Source organism: Podarcis melisellensis, assembly GCF_964234715.1.
Source record: "Podarcis melisellensis genome assembly, chromosome: 2".
NCBI classification, from domain to species: Eukaryota; Metazoa; Chordata; class Lepidosauria; order Squamata; family Lacertidae; genus Podarcis; species Podarcis melisellensis.
This window is the reverse complement of record NC_138529.1, coordinates 4592370-4615067: the sequence shown is the minus strand read 5'-3', so window position 1 is coordinate 4615067 and position 22698 is coordinate 4592370. Positions and strand designations below refer to the sequence as shown.

General features: G+C 41.9%; 1 protein-coding gene and 2 long non-coding RNA genes across 4 annotated transcripts in view; 1 reads left to right on the top strand and 2 right to left on the bottom strand.

The window, feature by feature from the left end:
- Positions 1 to 778: 778 nt before the first annotated feature.
- Positions 779 to 9224, bottom strand: LOC309364065. The gene is made up of 3 exons (XR_014165712.1): positions 9098 to 9224; positions 6792 to 6907; positions 779 to 1657 (listed from the first exon to the last, which is right to left on the bottom strand). It is a non-coding gene; the product is annotated as an uncharacterized lncRNA (long non-coding RNA).
- A 4973-nt stretch (positions 9225 to 14197) lies between these two features.
- On the bottom strand, positions 14198 to 19402 carry LOC309362607. 2 transcript variants are annotated; one of them, XR_014165033.1, is made up of 3 exons: positions 17127 to 19402; positions 16941 to 17073; positions 14198 to 14340 (listed from the first exon to the last, which is right to left on the bottom strand). It is a non-coding gene; the product is annotated as an uncharacterized lncRNA (long non-coding RNA). The 2 variants fall into 2 exon arrangements; XR_014165034.1 differs by having other exon boundaries at positions 18594 to 19402.
- Positions 19403 to 19914: 512 nt separating this feature from the next.
- The window catches only part of STAT6 (signal transducer and activator of transcription 6), a 58831-nt gene continuing 56047 nt past the window's right edge, over positions 19915 to 22698 (top strand). The window contains exon 1 of the mRNA XM_081898123.1: positions 19915 to 20127. The gene's annotated coding sequence lies outside the window, so the exon portion shown is untranslated. The remainder of the gene's footprint in view (positions 20128 to 22698) is intronic.

The window sequence follows — 22698 nt, the reverse complement described above, 5'->3', positions numbered from 1 at the left end:
CAGTGAAAAAGGGCACGCTCTGTTGTTTCCTGCTGCCCAGAGCCACACGGGCATTTCCTCTCCTTGTATGGTATCTTCCTATAGCGGTCTTCCTGAATTGCTGAAGGGAGGGCCTGACAACGTGGAAGCCCTTCGTTGTTTTGGTATTTCCAAATTAGCTATGTATGGCATTTGGAAAGTCGAGTATCTTCTAGTTTCGCTAATTTAATTTTGGGGGACCTGGCTAGGTCTGCCTGTCATTCTATGGATTGAATCCTAGTTGTTATTATATTATCCACTGCTTGTATCCATATCAATTGGAAATCGTCTTTGATAGTCAAGGAAGCAAGGCTGCTTGGAAGGGAGGCTAGTCTCAGCCAATAATTAAGAGTGGCGAGCCGCACTCTGGCCTCGATTCTTATGAATCCAGTTTCGAGGTGTATTGTAGCATTGGAGACATATTTAGGTACTTGAAGAACAGATCTTATAAGGGACGCGGGTGGCACTGTAGTCTAAACCACAGAGCCTAGGGCTTGCCGATCGGAAGGTCGGCTGTTCGAATCCCCGTGACAAGGTGAGCTCCTGTTGCTTGGTCCCTGCTCCTGCCAACCTAGCAGTTCGAAAGCACGTCAAAGTGCAAGTAGATAAATAGGTAAACGGTGTTTCCATGCGCTGCTCTGGTTCGCCAGAAGTGGCTTAGTCATGCTGGCCACATGACCTGGAAGCTGTACGCCGGCTCCCTTAGCCAGTAAAGTGAGATGAGCACCACAACCCCAGAGTCATCCGCGACTGGACAGTCAGGGGTCCTTTTACCTTTAGGACAGATCATAATAGTTTGAATTGCACCAATTCTAATGGAGCGCAGTTGGCGAAGGTGCCTAATTGGGCACCATATAACAGTTGTGCAATCAATTTGGCCTCAAGCAATTTGAGGCTGCTGGTATGTAGTGTCCACCTTTGGGTCTGAGGTACCTAAGGATAGCGCTTTTCTGAGCATTCCCTGCAATGTAGTCGTCATGGGGTTTTCTACTTCCCGAAGAGCAAAGGGCTATACCCAAGTATTTAAAGCAGGTAACCTGCTCGATCTTATGACTATCAATGTACCATACACGTAATTTAGGTCTCTTGGCAAAGACCATGATTTTGGTTTTCTGTTAGTTGAGGTTCAGTTGGCTCTCTTCACAGTATGCAGCTAGCGTTTTCATGGCTCTTTTAAGGCCTATCAGTGTTCTAGAGAGGATTGCAGCAGCATCTGTATATAGCAGCACCGAATTATGATTTCCTGCTAGTTTTGGAGGGTGGAAATTTATATTGCGAAGATAAGGAATCATATCATTTATATAACAATTGAACAAGGATGGAGTCAGTATGCATCCTTGTTTGACTCCTTTCTCGATTTCTGTTACATTGGTTAAGTGGCCCTGAGAAGTACAACACACTTTTAATGAGGTCCCTTCATGTAACCTGCGTATTAGGTATAGCAAGCATCTATCTATTGTGGAGGTCTCCAGTTTTTCCCATAACTTTGTTCTGGAGATAGAGTCAAAGGCTGCTCTGAAGTCAATGAAGGCCACATAGAGAGAAGCAATATTGCTAGATGAGTACTTCTCTATTAGATGTTGAAGAACTAAACATTGGTCGATGGTCAAACAGCCTTCTCGAAATCCCACTTGCTCATCTGCAAGGAGGAACATAAATTTTCAAGACAGAGCCCAACCCTATATATTAGCATACATGATTTTATATAATCTTACATTTAGCTCATAAATGTAAAAGTAATTGAAGTATACATAAATATACCTAATAACTGATAATGCTGTTTGTTATATGTTTGTTATATGTGTATGAAATTAGGTTTTATACATACCATTTTTAAAAATATCTTATTTTCTGCAAGTAAAAAACATGCAGATTTGAAAATAAGGCAAAGTCAACATTTGCCTTCAAAAAATGTAGAGGGGATGGATCAATAACTTTTGGCAGAGGACAGGAGTCAGGAGACACAGGAGGGGAGCCAGAAACAGAAGCAGCATAGAACAGACACATAGCTCTAAGGTGTGTCATTGTAGGGAGTGAATTTTAATTTTTGAAATTTTCTTCAGCCAGGGTCTTAGAAATATGTTTTTGGGTGTGAGAAATTCAAATCTACTATTTTTATTACAGGACAACGTTTAGCTTGCTAAATCTATGGAAAACCACATAATTTTAATTTTACCTTCTGAAAATGTCAGATAATCATAATACTATTTTTTTTAAATAGTTTCTCTACGTAAAACATATCCTACTAAGAATACATTGCCTTGTAATCATAAAACAACATTAGACAATCATTACATCAGTTAATAAGAAATTGAAACAACAAGTTTCATCAAGTATTGTTTTGATTCGTTATTGGACAGCAGCCAGTGATTTGCTTCTTGTACTCTGAAGTAGCCCTCACGTTTCTCGTGTGTCTACGCCCAGCCCTCTGCCTATGTGACTTTTCGCACATCTCGCTATAGACTGAGCAGGGCAGGACAGCTGTGGAACGTGCATGGGCTCATCAGTGAACTTCTTTACTTCCATTGTAGTATGCTTACATGTCAAAGGAACTGGGTGCCAACTTCAATAAAATATTGCTGGGGGGGGAGGTAAGCCCGCCCTGCATAACTGATCACATGACAAAGCACACACACACCATTTGAATGGCAATGCCCATTAACGGGGGGGGGGGAGGCCCCTCAAATATTTTACTGGGGGAAGGCGAAGATCCTCAGCCCCAGGAGCTGACTCCTATACAAAGGAGGTTCACATCAGACCAGACCACATCAGCTAAAACAAGATATGGCATAGGCCTTCCACCCAAGAGTGTTTTATTTTGATGTTAAATCAACAGGGTAGTAGACACAAATGCTGAATTACACTCTCAGTCTTAAATGGTTGAGGGTTTTGCCTTTGCCATGCTTTGAAATCAGTGAACAGATCCTCTATGACACAGTCACTCAGTGAAGTAAGAAGTTCTGCAACTGAGAATCTGGTGAATGAAGGTTCAATTTCAAGTTCTGTAGCAGTGTCTTGCATCTTGCCAACGCTACCTGTCCACTTGCTGTTAGACAAGGGTGTAATCTACACATATATTTAAAAAAATAATGCTGTGAAGATCCTTTTTTAAAAAATGTTTTGAAAAAATATATTGAATTTGCCATAGCTCACCATCGCCATCTAGTGTCACATTTACATGTTGCACTTTACAAAACATTTGAAACGTTTTATTTGCAGCAGGTCATGCCCTTCTTCTTCATGAAAGCTACAGTATTACAATATTAGCAATAACTGTTTTTTCAGCATTTTTTGGAATAAAGTGGTAGAGATATCTTCCACCTATCTTACTTCACAAGAATGATGCTGTTCTGTGATGATACTGGGTAACTGGTGATCTGAATTGTCAACTGGATCTTCAAGGCCATCAAAGTAGATGTAGTCAATGTCACCCTTCTGACAAAGATCATCAAATGTTCTACAGATGGTATTTAAGACCAGTCAAATTAGCAAAAATCTATAAACTGAAATCCAACCCTTGTTAGAAATGAAACAAGGAAGCTGGAACAACAATGCATATGTGGTGGAGCTGCACTCTGATTAAGTACTTCTGGGGAGAAATACATGAGGAGTTGAAAAAAAAATGCTTAAAATCCCATTAATGAAAAAAGACCAGAGGCTTACCTACTGGGCTTATTAAGAAAAGAAATACTGAAATCGGAAAAAAGAATTTTCTTATATGCAACCACCACAGCTAGGATAGTAATAGCATCTAAATAGAAACCTAAAGAACTACCTACCAAGGAGGAATGGATTCTCAAATTAAACGAATATTTAAAATTGGCTAAATTAACAGCATCCATTACTGCTCTAAAAAAGAAACACTAATATGCATATACTAAGAATGTAAATGCATCAAAACAAATAATTTATCAATGACATATATATATAGAGAGAGAGAAAGTAAAAACAATCAGAATGCAATGATAAGGGTAAAATTGATTCTAGCGAAGATGAGTAGCAGTGGAGGGAAGTTAAATAGGGTGGTGGGTTTATCTTATTTTGTTTACGGCGGGGTTTTTTTGGATATTGTATAATGACAATGTATAACGATTTAATGCTTCTTTTCTGTTATGTATTATTTCTCCTTTTCTTTTAAACTGTATGACGGAAAATCTAAATTAATTTTAAAAAATCATCAAATTCCTGATCCAGGGATTTTATGGCTTTTTCTTCAAGCCGCTTGACTTCATTGTGACCATGTCTCTTGTCTTCTTCAGTGATGAAACCAGCATTCCTGAAGGCAGCAGTGGTGCCCGGCAACACTATGTCTTCCTAATGTGTTGTAGTTGTCTTTTTATTAGAAGTGGAATGCATACTTTGTTCTTCTAATACCAGTTCATAACTTCCATCAGGTCCATCTTAGGCATCAGCTATTTGTTATTCATTTTCACCAGCAGAGAAATTATTTCATTGAAGCATTCTGCTTACTTCTCTACTTATATTCAGCAAGCCTTGTCTGCTTCTTGATTTATCTGTTATACTCAACCATATATAATATAACTGCAAGTATTTGGCAATCATTTGTCATCATTTTTATGCAACTTAACACACATTTTCATAATTTTTAAAAACAAGTTTAAAATTAATGAAATTTCAACGAAACGTAAAATGTCAATATTTTTACGTATTTATTTATCAAGCAAAACTAAATTATACTAGTAAAACCAAAATATATTTTGAATTCCTGTCATGCTACATTTTTTAACACCCTTTTTTGGAATTCAAAAGTTTAAAAATTCAGCATACACAGCAGTATATTCTCCAGGATCCTAGTGAATGGAATACACCTAATTCATAACTCAAATGAACCTTTGGTATTGGATCATTGGAAGCACTGGATCATTTACAGTAGGAGTTTCTATGCCAGATATTGGAAAAAATAGAGGTTATATAATGGTGTGGAAAACATCAGTAGAAGAAAGGCAGAGAAGGAGAATACGGTTAGCAAATCATGCAGCTTCAGTGAATTAGACTGAAGTAAGGTAAAGGGTAAAGGGACCCCTGACCATTAGGTCCAGTCATGGCCGACTCTGGGGTTGCAGCGCTCATCTCGCTTTACTGGCTAAGGGAGCCGGCGTACAGCTGGTCATGTGGCCAGCATGACTAAGCCGCTTCTGGCGAACCAGAGCAGCGCACGGAAATGCCGTTTACCTTCCCCCCGGAGCGTTACCTATTTATCACTTAAGTAATCACTTGCAAATACTGGCTAGATTCCCTTGTGTGGTTTAAACTAGCACATGCATTAACTAGAAGTTCGGAAAAAGGAAATGTACTTGCTTATCACCAACAAATATGTCTCTGGTGAAGCGTAACAAGTCTTTTGAATTGCCGCTTATTAATTCCAGAGCAATTGTGAAAGGGGCACCCCAGTAGGTACATCAAGCAAAAACGTTATTCTGCACACAAAAGAAGTAGCATTCCCAACTTAGGTTAAAGGACAGGGTAACTCATACCAATTCTTGCTGTCCCACACAGCGGCTGCATGCAGTTAGGGGAACTTTTGGTCTACTCCAGGGGCCCCAGAAACTCCAGTGCCATTTGTAAACCGGTGCCACACAGGCAATAGCAGCCTTAAGTGGGGTGTGGCTGGCTGTGTGCAAATTCTGCTCTGCTAAATTGCACTTCAACATTATTTTTTGTTAGCTTCCTCCAAGTTTGTACATGCATATGTTGCTCAGGGGATGGGTTTTGTGGCCAAACATTCTTCTTATGCTCTTATGCAAGGAAGGTCTACTCTTTCTCCCAGATTAAAAGGTAAAAGCTCAGAAACCAGCTGCATATTGATGTAAGCAGTAAAGGTAAAGGTAAAGGGACCCCTGACCATTAGATCCAGTCGTGGCCGACTCTGGGGTTGCAGCGCTCATCTCAGTTTATTGGCCGAGGGAGCTGGTGTACAGCTTCCGGGTCATGTGGCTAGCATGACTAAGCCACTTCTGGCGAACCAGAGCAGCGCACGGAAACGCCGTTTACCTTCCTGCTGGAGTGGTACCTATTTATCTACTTGCACTTTGACGGGCTTTCGAACTGTAAGCAGTAGTGTGTACATTAGTATGTGCCGATCCTTTAAAAAACATTTTAAAAAATTATCTGAACATTAACTTATGGAATACATTTTTAAATGCACACCCACCACAAAGTACAAACATAGAGCTTTTTTTTTTGTCTGTGTGTGTGTGTGTGCGTGTACGCATGCACGCACACAGAGAGAGAGAGAGAGCTTAAAAATAAATATTGGCTTTCCAGGAGGCAAATCCAAAATCATTGCTGGACAAAAAACAGCAAACAATGTTTTAATAATAAAATTATAATAAAAAAAATTATTTATACCCCGCCCTCCCCAGCCAAGGCCGGGCTCGAGGCGGCTAACAACCAATAATAAAAACGATTTGAATGAATACACCTTAAAAACAAGATTAAAATACAACATTAAAACATTAAAACAATTAAAGTGCAGCCTCATCACAGGAGGAGAAAGGAAAATGAAAGAGGGAATCAAATTGACTTCAAGCCAAAAGCCTTGTGGAGACCTTGCTTCAAAAGTGTACACACTTGCATTTGAGTACACAGTCAGAATTGTGGAGATTAGGTTTGTTAAATGAATTTGTGCTGCAGCCAGTTATTTGTGTACATTCACCGTGACGCATCAGTTCTGTGCATCAGCAGATGAGGCATTTCATGGTGCAATTAATGACGTAGGCCTTTAGATGAGAAAGAAACTAGCATTCACTCACCTGCCCCCTCCGCTTCTGCTTACTGATGTGGCTGAGTTTCTTCCGCCTCCTCATATGTGTCTCCAAGCACTTCCCACCCAATGCCAACCTCCTCAGTTGATGCGTCAGATGAGGTTCTATGTGGGAGAAATATTTAAATTTAGTATGACCACATTTACAGAGAATTAAGAAAGCATACTACGTCACGGATGACGAGTGGGAAGTTGTATCCCTAAGAGGACAGATTGCATGAATGAGTCCACATGTTCATGCTCATAAATAATAGCAGAACAATAAAAATCCAGCTTTGTACTACATTCATGATGTGATTTCTCAGATACATTGACAAAACAGAGAAGCTGCTAACTTTTTCCTCTAGTGCCATGCTGCTAAATATTGGAGCATACTGTATATGGATAGTGAGGTTCAGAAACAAGCTTTCATATAGAAGCCATGTCAAATATATTGATGGGCATCTATGAAAGTTGCAGTCTCCACAGTAACTTGGAGCTGCTCATCTGTCAGAAATATGAAACATATTCATCCTTAAAAGTTCAGTTTTCTGTGTCTTAAGGAAGGTTAATGGGAGGGCTTCAGCAGTGACTGTTTCCTGATGTTCTTCAGTTGATTGTGGCGTGAGAATATTCACTTTTGTGCTGACCACTGATCAGGTCAGCAGGGACTCCTCCCTCCCTCCCTCCCTTCCCTCCTTCCTTCCTTCCTTCCTTCCAGCACAGGCCGCAGAGCCCGTTGAAGTACCACAGACAGTTCCTTTCACAAACACAGAGAGGGAAAAAGTGGTGGTCCAGAAAAGTGAGAGAAGATGGTATTGTGTCTGACTTAAATTACAGTGACCCTTCTAACTGGACTATTGAAGTGATAATTTGCAACAACATGGATCACAGCAGGTTGTATCACATGATTTCTCCAAAGACTCAAGTAGCTGAGTGTTTTCTCCTCTACATTATAAGAGAAGACCAGTAAGTGGTGAAAAATGTGCCCTTAGTGGTTAATATATTCAACCTCAAAAGAGGTGAGTTTTTATTTTTGCTGTTGGAAGGTTACAGCACCTGCTGTGGCTGTAAAGACCAGACCCTTCAAATATCCCTATTTTCCAGGGACATTCCCAGATTTAAAGAAGCCATCCTAGTTTCTGATTTGGTCCCAGAATGTCCCGCTTCTCCTTAGGAAGCCCCTGTTGTCATCAGAGAAATGTTGGAGGGTATGACAATCCTGCCTAGGGAAGTTTTTTAATGTTTAATGCTCTGTTATGGTTTTTTTAATGTTGGAAGCAGCCCAGGTTCGCTGGGTCAACCCAGTAAGATGTGTGGGGTATAAATAGTAAAACTATCACTATGGAATGGGACGTCCCTATTTTCATCAGAGAAATCTTGGAGGACATGGGATGACAACCAAGACAACCTTGCCCCTGAGCCAAGGAGATATGTAACTATACAACCTTTAGAAGTCATCTGTGTATAGGGAAGTTTTTTAATGTTTAATGTTTTGTTAGGTTTTTATACATGTTGGAAGCAGCCCAGAGTGACTGGGGCAACCCAGTCAGAGAGGCAGTGTATAAATAACGTTGTTGTTGTTGAATAGGATGTCCCTATTTTCATTTGAGAAATGTTGGAGGGTATGCAGTTGGGGACATACATGTTTTGTTGCATCAGAAGAACAATACTGATGACAAATCTTGGAACACTTGGTTGTTTTGGCCAGAGTTTTTGGCGTGCAAAACTTGGCATTCTATAGTACAATGGAAGATGTTGTACAGTGCTAGCAATGGACTTTTCCTGAAGTTTGTAGAATATCTAGCAAGCGAGCTGCTACAAAATGGTTCAGATTTAAATTCAGCTACAAGCCATTTGCAAGTCACCTAGAATTACCATATGGGTTGCAGGTGAGATGAACACACTCAAGATTTGATCTATGCTTCTGAGAAATAATACTAGGATTGGAATACTGCAGCCGCAAACAGTGTCCAGGCGGAAATTGGCTAAATGTCCAGACATATGGCAGCCCATGTCGGCAGTGCCATTTTTGCCAATTTTCCTCAGAAAAAGCTCAGAAAATGTCCAATTTCCTTGTGATTTTGCCAAAAAAGCTCAACAAGTTTGCCAAAAGTTTCACTTACACTTTTCAAAATATGGCAACCCAAAATAATACCAAACTCTGAGATAGGACAAATTAGAAAAAGGAGAAAGAAACAACAATTTGAGTATGAGGTTGAAGAGGCACCACAAGATCCAAAGTAAGAGTCAAAGATCTTGATTGATTGTTGCATGCACTCTTAACTCCTTGAGGTAATTTGGGTCCTAACTCACCCCAGGTCGCCAATTCCATGCCTTCTGAAATCTCCACATCTCAAGAAAGAGAGCATCTGGGATTAGGAGAGAGTGCTGAAATGAACGCATGGAGTAAGCATTCCTGTCTCCTGTGCATTTGTGTGAGTTCTGGCTGAAGCCTGTGCATTTGTGTGAGTTCTGGCTGTTTACTTCATTCAGCGCTCAGGGAAGGCAAATTTATTTTTTGTTCATAACTATGGGAAACTGGGTTAGAATTACACTCCAGAAAGGTGTGGAAATAAATTTTTGGTAACAAACACATTTGAAACAGGACCTCTCCTGAATTTTACTGGCTATTGCTCATTAAACTTCACCTATTGTTAAGTCCCTTGTTGAAGTAAGAGTAGCGAAAATGCAGAAAAGCAGCTTAAATCATATCTATGTGTGACACCCTTCTTTGGAAATTAAACCAATGTCCAGACTTTAGCATTCAAAAATTTTACTCGCAGAAACTTATAAATTAAAATATAATATTTTCAGTCAGCTTTGTCCCTTGAATCTCGTTTTTGTTTCAAGATTTTTTAAATTGCATATTTAGACCTGTTTTATAAAACTTTGTAAGCTGCCTTGGAGGCCAGCATTGGTATGTGGGAGTGGCTCTGAGGCTATGTACACACCAGATTGCTAATGCACCTGTGGGTCACACAGACCTAGTTTTTCCATGTGTGCTGTTGTGTATTTTCAGACACACGTGAAAAGAGTGCCTTCAATTAAATGCTGTTCCTCATCCACATTAGTGGGCGGGGCTTGATGGGATGTAATGTGTGTTGTTGTCCCCTCACCTAAGTCAAGAATTCCACACTCTCCCCGACTCCCAGAAACGTGAGATCCATTGTGGGCTGGGCATGCACACAGGTATCTGTTTACTGTGAGTGCAGACAAATTATGCCCCTCAGAAGGACTTTCATGCACCCAAGCCCCGTCTTTTTTGCTAACTCCTCCCCATCACTTTTTTCCTTCTCTGCTCTTGAACATACAGGTTTTGGATTTTTGAGACCTATGTTTCTTCTTCTTCTTCTTCTTCTTCTTCTTCTTCTTCTTCTTCTTCTTCTTCTTCTTCTTCTTCTTCTTTTGTAAAGAAAAACCTGCCTGATTTATATTTTAGATAGGGGGAAAGACCTTTCAGAAATAAATAGAATAATTAAAAAACAAATGCACAAGGTTTGGGCAGAAGATCTGGTGCATTCCTTTGCTACTCCTTTATCTCATCCTCACCCAAACTTCATACAGTTTCAGCTCTGTCACTGCAGCTTAACAGCAGATGGAGATATCTGACTACAGAACTTGATGATCAGCAATACCCACTTCACACCATCACTCATTGTGCAGCGGTATGTGTGGATGCCGGTGTTCCCAAGCTTAGCAACAAAACACTGAATGAGGAATTCAGGAAGGTGGCCTTTGTGGATGTGCCCTTGAGTCGTTCCTTTTCCTGACCAGAATTCATTGCCTGGGACCGGCAGCCCTGCATGTTATGAACTATGAATCTTATGCAAAATTATTACCTGCACCAGCTGCCCTTCCAGTTTCAGTGGGGATGGTAAACAAATATGTGAAAAGAATGGCATGTGCAGCTAAATGAAGAGGTGGTATCAGACCCACGTTATTGAAAACCCACAGCGACAGGCACAGTGAGGGCTTGTTTTTCTTTCTCTAGATTTTGCAATGAGAATGTGAGTTTGCAGTTTTCGCATTGCAGGGCTCTTCTCGCTCCCCTGCCCTGCCCCTGCTGCTTTCTCTTACTCCACACTCCCACTTCATCCCCCTCCATTCCTGCACATCCCCACACAAAGCCACGATGAGCTTGAGCAATAACCTCGAGTGCTATTCTTCCATTTTCCCTTTAACATAAGGGGTTTCCTGGAAACTGTGCTGAAGGGAGAGGATTACTGGAAACCGGAAACCTCGCCTAGGCAATGTTAGTGACTTCCAAGCAGGACACATGCCAACTGAATAGTGTTAACACAAAGCTAAAATCAGCACAGAAGAATATACATTTGATCTACAGATGCAGAAAACATCAAAAGAATGAAAGTGGTTAAAAAACAATAGTTGGTGACAGCTAACATCTGACATCTCAGAACTATAATAGGAAGGATAGCCAGATACAACACAATTCTCAGCTCCGCTTCTACAGCCATGGGAGCGCAGTGAAGTCTATCCGCAACTCACCCTCTAGCTGATGGAAATAATAATAATAATAATAATAATAATAATAATAATAATAATGTCATAAAACAGTATAATTTCCATTTTCTTTAGAGTCTATGACCTACCTAAACCAAAAAGGCCTGTGTCTGCCCACCTTTTACAGTACAGAACTAGCCTTTTTAGGTAGTGAATGATCGTTCTGGAACTCTGAAAAGGATAATCTCTTAGAATCTCTGGTGGCCATTTTATGCATGAAATGAGAATCGGCTAAGCATGGCAATTGTGATTGATCTTGAATTGTTTTGTAGACAGATAAAAGAGGAAATTGGAAAACATGTAATGAATAGGAAAATTAGCAGGAGCGTAGCAAGGGGTGGTGAATAGAAATCACGTGTCATCTGGAAGTGTATAAAACACATTGCTCTCGATGTGGTTCTTTGCAGCCTCCTCCTTATTTTTGAGACTGCTTTATATGTATCATGCAGGTTGAGCCTGCGTGCCTTATGCCTCTGGGATCATCTGCTTTCCCCAGGGAAAATCATTTTTTAGCACTCAGTTGGAGCACAGCAATTTTTTCCCCAGAGTAACATTTGCTCCCATTTAGCACCAAAGTTTGGGTTTCCCCTGGGAAAGGAGGAGGACAGGGGAAACTGCATGGACCCAGACCTATGCTTTCTAGGCACAGGACAAGGGGAAGTGTGGATGAGTTCTATGGCCGTTGGCGGACCATGATGGGATCTCACATTTCATCAGCTCTCTGTGTGATGCCAAAATTTGGTGCCCCTCTGTCTCTTGCCTTCCGGTCTACCTCACAGTTGCGGGGCCTCTATGGTGCCTCCGAGGCTCTGCACTCAGGGCAACCAAACCGGTTGCGCCTCCCTAAATCTGCCTCTGCTCCAGCTCTGTGATGCTCTGAAGTGTAGGAGGTCTGAGTTGTGTCTTCCCTCTTCCAGCTCTGTTTGTTTGGCTCAAACCTAATTTTCCCAGTGTGCACTTGAATCACTCCCACAAAATACTGAAAGTCCTATGACGCCCGAAGATAAACTGCTCTAAATCATAAGTTATCTATGTGAATGTAACTCCAGTGCAACAGTGCCAAATAAAATCAGCACTCCATTTTGTGCAAAGAAATCCTGCCTTTGCTGAGCTGCAAAGGTGAACCTAGAAACCTTACAGGCATTCATTCATCAGCAAATAACCAATTTTCTCCTCATTGCTTAAAAGGAAACTATCTAGGGAATTCCTTTGAAAAATCTACCCCTAGGAGAATTATACAAGAAAATACAAAATGAAGTGGACAATATTTTCCACCTCTCCCCGGCCACAGATACACAAACAATGACTCACAGTCATTCTGACACCTCTCCTGTCCAGATAGGTGTAGTACTATAGCCCATCATCCCAGCCTGTGTAGCCAATGGCCAGTAAAGATGGGAGTTGTAGTCTAGCCTTATGAGAAGACCCACCCCTGATCGTTAGCATCCTAAGACGCAGTTCTTGCATTGAGCATCCTGAGGGTATAGGCGTGAGGCACTGAGGATTACAGAGATGTCTATAGGGTGAATTCTACTGCTTGCCAGCAAGTGTGCAACTGTTCAAAAAGCAGATTGAACAAAAAGTGATGAACTCAGGGACCTTAATAGTCCTTAATTGAACTTAATTGTCAGCTCCAGCAATCCCAGGCAGCAGTTGTTGCATCACACAGGGATAATGATCATCCATCATTTGCATTAATTAATTAATTTGCTGGTTACATGTAAACACATATATAGAATCCTGACAGGCATTCTGAATACGTTTTAAGGGGGAGTGATTTGGAGAAGGATGGCGGCATATTCTCCAACATTTCTCTGCTGAAAATAGGGACGTCCCATTCCATAATGGTAATTTTACTATTTATACCCCACACATCTCACTGGGTTGCCCCAACCACTCTGGGCAGCTTCCAACATATATAAAAACATAATAAAACATTAAAAAACTGACAGATTAATTTTTACTTCGTTTTAGTTTTTTTACATTGTACTTTAGACTCCCCTTATCTTCTCTATGAGATGAGGAGGGGATTGTTTTGTTCTATTAAAATTGTATTGATAACGCCTGCCGGAAACGATGCCTCAGGAAGATTTTGGGCATCACACAGCAGGACAGAGTCCCAAGCAAAGATGTGCTGTCCCAAGCCCACAGCATGTTCACACTCCTGTCTCAGGGATGTCTACACTGGCTTGGTCACACCCACAGAATGGAAAATGGCAGGATTCACAAGGCCTGTTGGCAGATCAATTTTGTACATCAAAGGTGTCTGCAAACATGACATGAAGGCTGGCAACATGAACCCCATGTGGGAATCCCTTGCAGACAACTGCAGCACCTGGAGACAATCAGGTCTTGTATCCACTGCAATGAGCAGAGGAGGAAAGACAACTGGGAGGAGTGCAGACAGAAAAAACACCATGGTACACATGCAACAGCTCAGCTGGACACCTTCATCTGCCCCAGCTGTAACAAAACATGTCTCTTCTGTATTGGTCTCTACAGCCACAGGCACTATAACTCTTGGATAGTTTGACTTTACCTTTGAAGGCCTCCCGAGACAGATAGATAACAGTCAGTTCATAACATCTGGAAGGTACCACATTGGCTACTCCAGTTTAATGACTGGCAAAACATCCATATAATTTTGTTAGCCCTTATATATTCAGATTATGTTGAGTGTGGCAAAGAGATATCAATTTTATTTTGATATCTCTTTTATACTCAGCCCATGTTAAAAGAGCAATTATAAACTAACATTTTTCCTCTAAATTTTTAAATTCAAATACAGACTGAAACAATATTTAATGTAATTGTAGTTTCAGCAAGAATATTGGGTGCACAAAGTTGGAGATGAAATATAATTTTTTCAAAGTACTGATTAATGAATACAAGTTGGCATACAAGTTGATTTATTGAAACTAACAACTTGCCTGAGGTTTAGAATGGTAAATTTAAGATGGTTCCTCAATTTCTTGTACAGTGTTGTAGGTTTAAGGAATGTTTAGCAGTTATACAAGTGTTCTCTGGTCCATGATCTGAAGAAAAACAGGAAATATATATATATATATATATATATATATATATATATATATATATATATATATGCAGGTTTTGGTGTCCTCGGGTGTCTTCCCGTGTAAAAGTTGGGGTGTCTAGGCGACGTTTCGACGAGGTCTCACTCGTCATCTTCAGGCTGGTGCTTTCGGCTTCTTGTTACTGGAACAGAGCAGGATCTCAGTGTTTGAGTTCCTATAAATACTGTTGAGGGGGTGTGGTGTATAGCCTCCAATGTTCTGGGCAGAGAGGAAGTTCCCAGGCTAGTGTGCCTTTTCTTCTTTTGTTCCTTAATTACTTGAGGGATATCTTGAGTGATTTCTTGAGTGATATCCTGAGTACCACTTAGGTGGGTCATTAGGTGTGGATTAGTTGCTAAAGTCTTTGTGTCTTGACCTCTTGAACTTTGTGAAGAGTTTTTCTGAGAAGATGGCTGTACTGCACTTAGTTGTGCTCTGGCTTGGCTTCGTGTATAGGGGCGAGCTGTGGTTTTGTGGCCTGTGTCAGCCAGATCTGTGTAGGGATTGCAGGGGGGTGCAGCATCCGGAGGTGCCACCATGGTTTGGCTACTGGATGGTGTCTGTAATTTATCTGTGGAGAGGGTCTGGGTTTGGGTCTGGTGTGGTTGATTGGTGATGGCGTTCTGTGTGCCTCTGGATCTGGTGTCAGTTTTTGTGGGGAGGGCTAATTTCCAGATGTCTGGCAAGCGGGATGTGTCGTCACGCTTGTTCATGTTGTGAGGGTGTTTCTCTATCTCGATGGCTTCCATGATTATTCTCTTGTGGTGATGTTCCATGTTAAAGAGCAATTTGGAATCTGCAAAATTAATTTCGTGTCCTGTTTCTTTCATGTGTTGGAAAAGAGAGGAAGTTTTTTCTTCTTTTTTGACGGCATTCTTGTGTTCTGCGATACGTGCATTTATTCGTCTGTTTGTTTGTCCAATGTACGTGGCTGGGCAGACTTTGCAGGGTATTTCATAGACCCCTTGGTTTTCCAACTGGATTTTATCCTTGGGGTTTCTGAGGATATTGGCTATTTTTTGGTTGGTGCAAAAGGCTGTTTTGATATTGTGTTTATGGAGGATTTTGCTAATTTTATCTGTAGTGCCCTTGATATAAGGAAGGAGGGCCATGCCATTGTTTTCTTCTGTGTCTTGGTTTTTGGGGGGTGTTTCTTTTTGGATTAGCTTCGTAACCCTGTTTTGCTGGTATCCATTGGCAATTAACACATTTGAGAGATTCTGTAACTCAGTTGTCAAGATCTGGCTGACACAGGCCACAAAACCACAGCTCGCCCCTATACACGAAGCCAAGCCAGAGCACAACTAAATGCAGTACAGCCATCTTCTCAGAAAAACTCTTCACAAAGTTCAAGAGGTCAAGACACAAAGACTTTAGCAACTAATCCACACCTAATGACCCACCTAAGTGGTACTCAGGATATCACTCAAGAAATCACTCAAGATATCCCTCAAGTAATTAAGGAACAAAAGAAGAAAAGGCACACTAGCCTGGGAACTTCCTCTCTGCCCAGAACATTGGAGGCTATACACCACACCCCCTCAACAGTATTTATAGGAACTCAAACACTGAGATCCTGCTCTGTTCCAGTAACAAGAAGCCGAAAGCACCAGCCTGAAGATGACGAGTGAGACCTCGTCGAAACGTCGCCTAGACACCCCAACTTTTACACGGGAAGACACCCGAGGACACCAAAACCTGCATTCCTGTACCCGTGAAAATCTACGAAAGCAAATATATATATATATATATATATAATTTCTTTCATTTGTTTGAGTGCAGTTGCAGTATTTGATCTTGTTGACTTTGGAGGTGGTTATTTTTCAACATGTATATTGTGCTTCTGTTTTTTTTCTTGATTCTTATCATTTACATTAATAAATTATATTTTAAAAGGCAACTTTGAGTCTGCCTTGGTGAGCAGCTTCAGCCCCACGACATGCGCAGTAAAAAGGCTCAGGGAGCAAACAAGAGAAAGTACTTCTGTCTTGGATCTGGAGAGTCACTGTCACTCGGACTGGATCAGGGATAGGGATGGGGTAGAAATTTGATTCAGTCTGCATTTAAAGGCAAGCTTACCTAATTAACAGTTTGCAAAACCATTTGCAAATCAAATCCAACCGTTTGTACTTCTCGAATTTTGTAACAGTTCTCCAGTGGCACTTATCACCTGTAGCAGCATGCTTGGCCAACACTGGAAACTTTGGAGTTTACCATGAGAAGGGAGGGTTAGAAAAAATATGGGACATGGCTCTGCCTGAGTGTTTGGTGCATCAATATCATGAAATCAAGATACACTTTGTCCACAGCATTTCCCTGATCCACCAAGTTTGTAATTCCATCAAAAAAAGAAATCAGAGTGGTCCGGCATGACTTATTTTTGAAGCTGCCTTATTCTGAGTCAGACAACTTCATGTAATCCAGTATTGCTACTTATTCTGTCCCATGGCTGCTCTCCAGGATTTGGGGCACCTCCCACAAGCAAAGCTTTTGACCTAGGCTCTCATCCCTCCCCAATATTGTTAAAAAAACAAGGATATAATAAATCATGTAATTCTCACTTGGTTTGTGAAGCCCAGATTTTTTTGGGGGGGGGGGTATGCATGCTTGGGGCGGGCTGTGCCATTCATGGATATTCTGTGCCTCTTCTCTGAATGTTCAACTTTATATTTTTAAAAAGCCAGTCCCTAATGCCTGAACAGATAAATGAGGTTAGGTATGTGAAGGCCATATTCTACCCAAATTACCTCTTTTCTGGCCAACGGCTGCAAAGACATTGCCATAAGACACATTCATAGACACTTATTTTTTAAGTAGTCTATTGTATGCTGTATAGTATTTAATACAAATAAATAAGAATATAAGGTGAGCCTCCTGGATCAGGCTAGTGGCCCATCTAGTCCAGCATCTTGTTCTCACAGTGGCCAGTCTGCAGTTCCCAGCATCTGGTATTCAGAGGCACACTGTCTCCGATATTGGAGGGAGAACACAGCCATTGACAGCCTTATCCTCCATAAATTTGCCTGATTCTCCTGTGGCAGTGAGTTCCATAGATTAACTCTGCACTGAAGAAGTACTTTATTTTATCTATGCTAAATCTTTCAACATTCAGCTTCTTTTAGATACAGTATCCAGAATAGCACAGAAGGGTCTCTATTTAAATGTTGGCTGTTTTGCATCAAGTTTTCACCACCCATCCCTGCCTCACCCCTTCCCACTGTACACATGAGCCTCCTTAAATATAAAATTGGGGGCCCCAAATGATAGCATGGAAACGAGTAAATATGTTATGAATTTGAAACCGGATGAGTAGTTGTGAAATACAACAAGAAATTTCCCTCTGCTTAGTGAAACTTCAAGGCAACATTGTGGTGTAGGTTATTGTGTGATGTTGCAGTTTTTGCAGGTTTGCATGGGTTTTTTTTGGTTTATATAACAATGTTTTTTCTTTATAAATGGAGGCCTCAACTCCCCCCCCCCCCACAAAAGAGTTTTAACAATGTTTTCAGGGAAGTTCTGTGCTTCATTGATTACTGGTGTTTTGTGTGTTTTTTTAATACACAAAGTTTATAACAGTCAAAGTTTGCAATAATAAGAAACAATTACACTTCATTGTACACAATTACAGTGGTACCTCTGGTTACGAACTTAATTCATTCCGGAGGTCCGTTCTTAACCTGAGGTACCACTTTAGCTAATGGGGCCTCCCGCTGCCGCCACGGCGCAATTTATGTTCTCATCCTGAGGTAAAGTTCTTAACCCGAGGTACTACTTCCGGGTTAGCAGAGTCTGAAACCCAAAGTGTTTGTAACCCGAGGTGTTTGTAACCCAAGGTACCACTGTAATTAGCAGCAACAAAAAAGAAAAGAAAAAAGGAGGCAATTTAAACAACAGTAAAACCATCCATTAAAGGGCTGCTAGAATAATGGTTAAATGGACCCTCATTGCCACACTGATCTCCCTTGGAACGCCCTCCTATCAGATGTCAAGGCAATAAGCAACTATCTTATTTTTAAAAGAGATCTGAAGGCAGCCCTGTTTAGGGAAGTTTTTGATGTTTAATGCTGTATTATGTTTTAATATCCGTCTGGGAGCCGCCCAGAGTGGCTGGGAAGCCCAGCCAGATGGGTGGGGTACAAATAAATAATAATAATAATTAGGAGCAGGAATTCCTCAGTTGTGGTGCTACCATTAAAAAGTACAGTCCCTGCTACTTGCGAGTCTAGGGCAGGGGGGCTCAAACTACGGTCCGTGTGCCAGATCTGGGCCGCCAGGGTCCTGAACCAGGCCCGCCTGGCAATTGCAGAACCCACCGCATTCCCCCCCTTTTCCTTTTCCCAAGGGGAGGCTCTAAGTGAAGGCTTGGAGCGCACAAAAAGGCAAGTGGCAAAAAGGAGCAACAATTCTGTCCCCAGCATTCCAGAAGGTTCCTCGGCATTCCGAAAGGCTATTCAAATGTTTTGATGATATTGTTCTCGGTGTGTTTGGCCTCCTGGGCTCCTTTGGCAGGAAGGGGCTAGCAGGGCTGGCCTCTCATGAGGCAAGGTGAGGTGAGCTCCTCGGGTGGCAGGATCCACAGGGGCAGCAGATCCTGATGTAGATCTTTATTAGCCCCTTGTTCCTCATGCAGATCTTCACATGCCCCACCTTTGCTATGTTAATAGCATTGTAATCATTAATAAATTTATTATACTAGCCAAAGGTCATGACAAATCCATGCAATCAGTTTAAAATAAGCTTAAACAGCTGCAAATACAAACAGTGACCATATACTGTGAGATAACTGATAACAGGGACACCATCAGGGCTACTCTGAGTTTCAGTTTAGACCTCCGAATCCCCCTTACAATGTGCGGCCATTTTACCCAGTGCCTTCTTCCAAACCCATCCAGAGCCAAAAGGCCCCTTTGGGTGTCATGAAGGCGTTGCTGTTACTCAACGCAGCCTCTTTCCTTCAGGGAGAACCTGCTTTCATGTACAAACAGGGACTTTAGACTAAAGCGCCACTTTGGATCTGCATATAAAGGACAAGTCATCTAATAATAATAATAATAATAATAATAATAATAATAATAATAATAATAATAATAATTATTATTTATACCCCGCCCATCTGGCTGAGTTTCCCCAGCCACTCTGGGCGGCTCCCAATCAAGTGTTAAAAACAATACAGTGTTAAATATTTAAAAACTTCCCTGAACAGGGAAGAAATATTTTTAATAGAAATATTTTCCATCTGTTCACAGTAATTCCTAAGTTTAGCCATCATCTTTTGCCACGAGGGTCTGGAGGCGACTTTAAGTAGCGCAGCAGAAATATGCAAAAGCCCCACGCCCCATAAACGCGGGGCTTCTCCGGCGCGCGAGCCAAAGGGATTTGGGAAGCGCTTGTCTGGCGGGCTGCCGGACATTTGCCAGGAAAGGGGGCCACGCGCGCGCGGAGAGGAGGCCCCGCCGACGCCCCGGCCCGTCCTGCTTCCTGGATCCCGGGGTGCTTCTCGCTCGCTCTCCTTTCGCTTTGCGATTCCGGGCTCTGACGCCCGCCAGATCGCGCCCCGCCCCAAAGCGCCGCGTCCGAAGTAGGAAATCCAGCCCCAGCTTCTGGGATCGGCGGCATCGCCTCCCTTCGAAGATCGAAAGTTGGGATTAAAAGCAGGTGGATTTCAAAACTCGAGGGCTCGAGGGAAGCGACTCTTTGGAGGCGGGCGAGGAGCGCAGCGAGCGAAGGGACCCCGGTGGCTTCAAGCAGGTGGGCACGACTTGGCAAGAGGCGCCGCGGGGCGGGCGGGATGGCGCTGCCGGGTCCGGGGTGGCGGCGGCGGAGCCAGGCGAGGGGCCGCGCAGGTGCGCCCAGGTGGCTTCCTAGCGGGCGGGAAAGAGGCTGCGGGGGCGCCGGGGAGCCCGTCCGCGTCAAAGGTGCCCGGGAAAAAGGCGCCTTGGAAACGAGGGGCGATCCTGCGCACGCTTCCGAGCACATGCTGGCTCGGTAAATACTGTAAGTTTGGGAGCTGCCAGTGCCAGGCTCGCTGGGGTCTCGTTCCAGATTTGTAATTCGCCGCCCTGCCTTTTTGAAAAAGGGCCACTGCTATTAACAAATAAACTACAGTTGACACGTGGACAGATCCAGAAGGGTGACTTTACTCCAGTTTAATTTCGTAACATATTGCCAGTATTCCAGAAAACGAGCAGCCCATCGCCACCAGCATTTGGCTCAATCTGGTTAGTCTAAATTTAAATTCAAGCAGAAAATATTTTCTTCTCTTTGAACGCTCCCCCTCCCGTTTATCAATGTGCGAACACTTTATATTATTTCATTGGTAGAGTAAAATAAAAACGACATTATGCACACTTAATCTAAGCACAATCACAAGAGCTCCTGATCAGGCATTTAGCTATGTGATGTTGAATGTTATCTGTTAACTGTTCTATCCTGTTCCCCCATTATTTTTGTTTAAACCATTTCAGAAACCAAGAACTTAGACGCTGACCACTAATGATGAACCTTATGTTGTAGATACTGCTGCACATTTATTATGCTATTCTTGTGATTTACAAATCACATGAGAAGACTTGGTCTATTTATTTATATCATTTATTATTCCTATGATCTTTGTTTATAAAACCCAATAAAACGTTATTCCTAAAAAGGTCACTGCTAATAGATTCAAATCCCAGCTCACAAATGTGCTTTGAAAGTGTGTCCTGGTGCATGTGCTTGCAGCGTATGTGCAAATTTATGTTGGGGAATTCCAGAAAACTTGTTAGCAGGATGTTGCACCAAGAAGCCACACACACACACACAGCGCGAGAGAGAGCGTGTGTTGCCTCACAAACTTAAAATATATCTCTGTGGCTTGTGCCTCTGTGGCCTAGGGAGCGTTCCATTTTCTTTCCTTTTACAAGAATTATATACTATTGGTTTGTAACGTACAAAACTTCTCAGAGGTTTACACAAAATAAAACAAACTTTAGAATTGCCCATAAAAGGCTGTTAAAAGCAGGAATTTTAAAAATACAAAGTGTAATTCATCAGATGCATTCATGAACCAGGGGCCACCTAAATGGAGTATTTCTCCCCGAGTTCAGTTTTATTTGTTTTTGTAGAAGGCAAGTCAACACAAGAGATACAGATACCACAGTGATAAGCTGAGCACAGAATTCAACCCGATGAATACAGGGCCCAGTCTGTGTGGATGTGACGCCTCCTGGTTAGGAACCACTACATTCACAGTAGTGTTGCTTCTAACAATGTTTCATAACAATAAGGTTTATTACAGGAACAAATAATTGACCAAACTCCTAGCATATTCAAGTTTAGTAATTAATACAATAATGCTCAATTCTAACAACAGTTCATTTTGGTGCAGCATAATGGCAGCATAAAGCTCTCAATTCATGTATCCAAACTAGCAAGAAATATTTTAGCATAAAATGCCCATCTGGCATATTGCCTAATTACAGGTTTATCTCCTGTAAAACGGCTTTGTAAAGTTGCAGAAAGCACCAAAGAAAGGGTTAATCCCCACCACCTCACTTCCAAAGCATCAGGGCCCTAACCTGAATCTGAGATTAGGGTCTGTGTGCATGCCCACTGTGACTGCTTTTTACAAACATTTAAAGCAGGGGTTGGGAACCTTAGGCCCAGGAACCAAATGCAACCCTCCAGACCTCTCCTATCTGACCATTGCAACTCTCCCTAAGCCACATTCCTGCCCTGGCCCTGCTTTGCACCCCAAAGATTTTTACATGACCGGAACATGTCCTTGAAATCAGATTTTGCCTCTTGCTTGTCTGGATGAAGAACAGAGAAAGGGGTGCAAATATGTGTAGAAACTGGACAGCTGTACAAAGATACCATTTATATTTGTTTCTCCACCCACTTTCGCCATTGTCCCGCCCACTGCTGGCCTGTGGTCCTCTGAGAAGGGAAGGCAATGTGAACCTCCAACTGAAAAAAATTCCCACTCCTGATTCCGGAGATCTGATTATGAATCTTTATTGTTGTCTCATCGCTTTTATCTCAGGCTCCACTCCTCCGCATGCAATACCAGAATCATGGCAAGATAATGCATACGTGTTAAGTATTATTATTACTTAATATCTTGGGCTGGAGGGTGGTTGAAGGACAGCCAGCCTATTTATGTTCTTCCCCATGTGCTAAGGATAGATCTCAACACCTTTCTCCCTAGAGAGGTCTGTCTGTACCTACTTTAATGTCCTTTTGGGGCCAAGCAAAGGCTTTGTTGTATCTTCTCAAACTTTTCAGACACAGTTTTAATCCTACTGTTTTTATACAGCTTATGATTTTGAGACTTTTGGT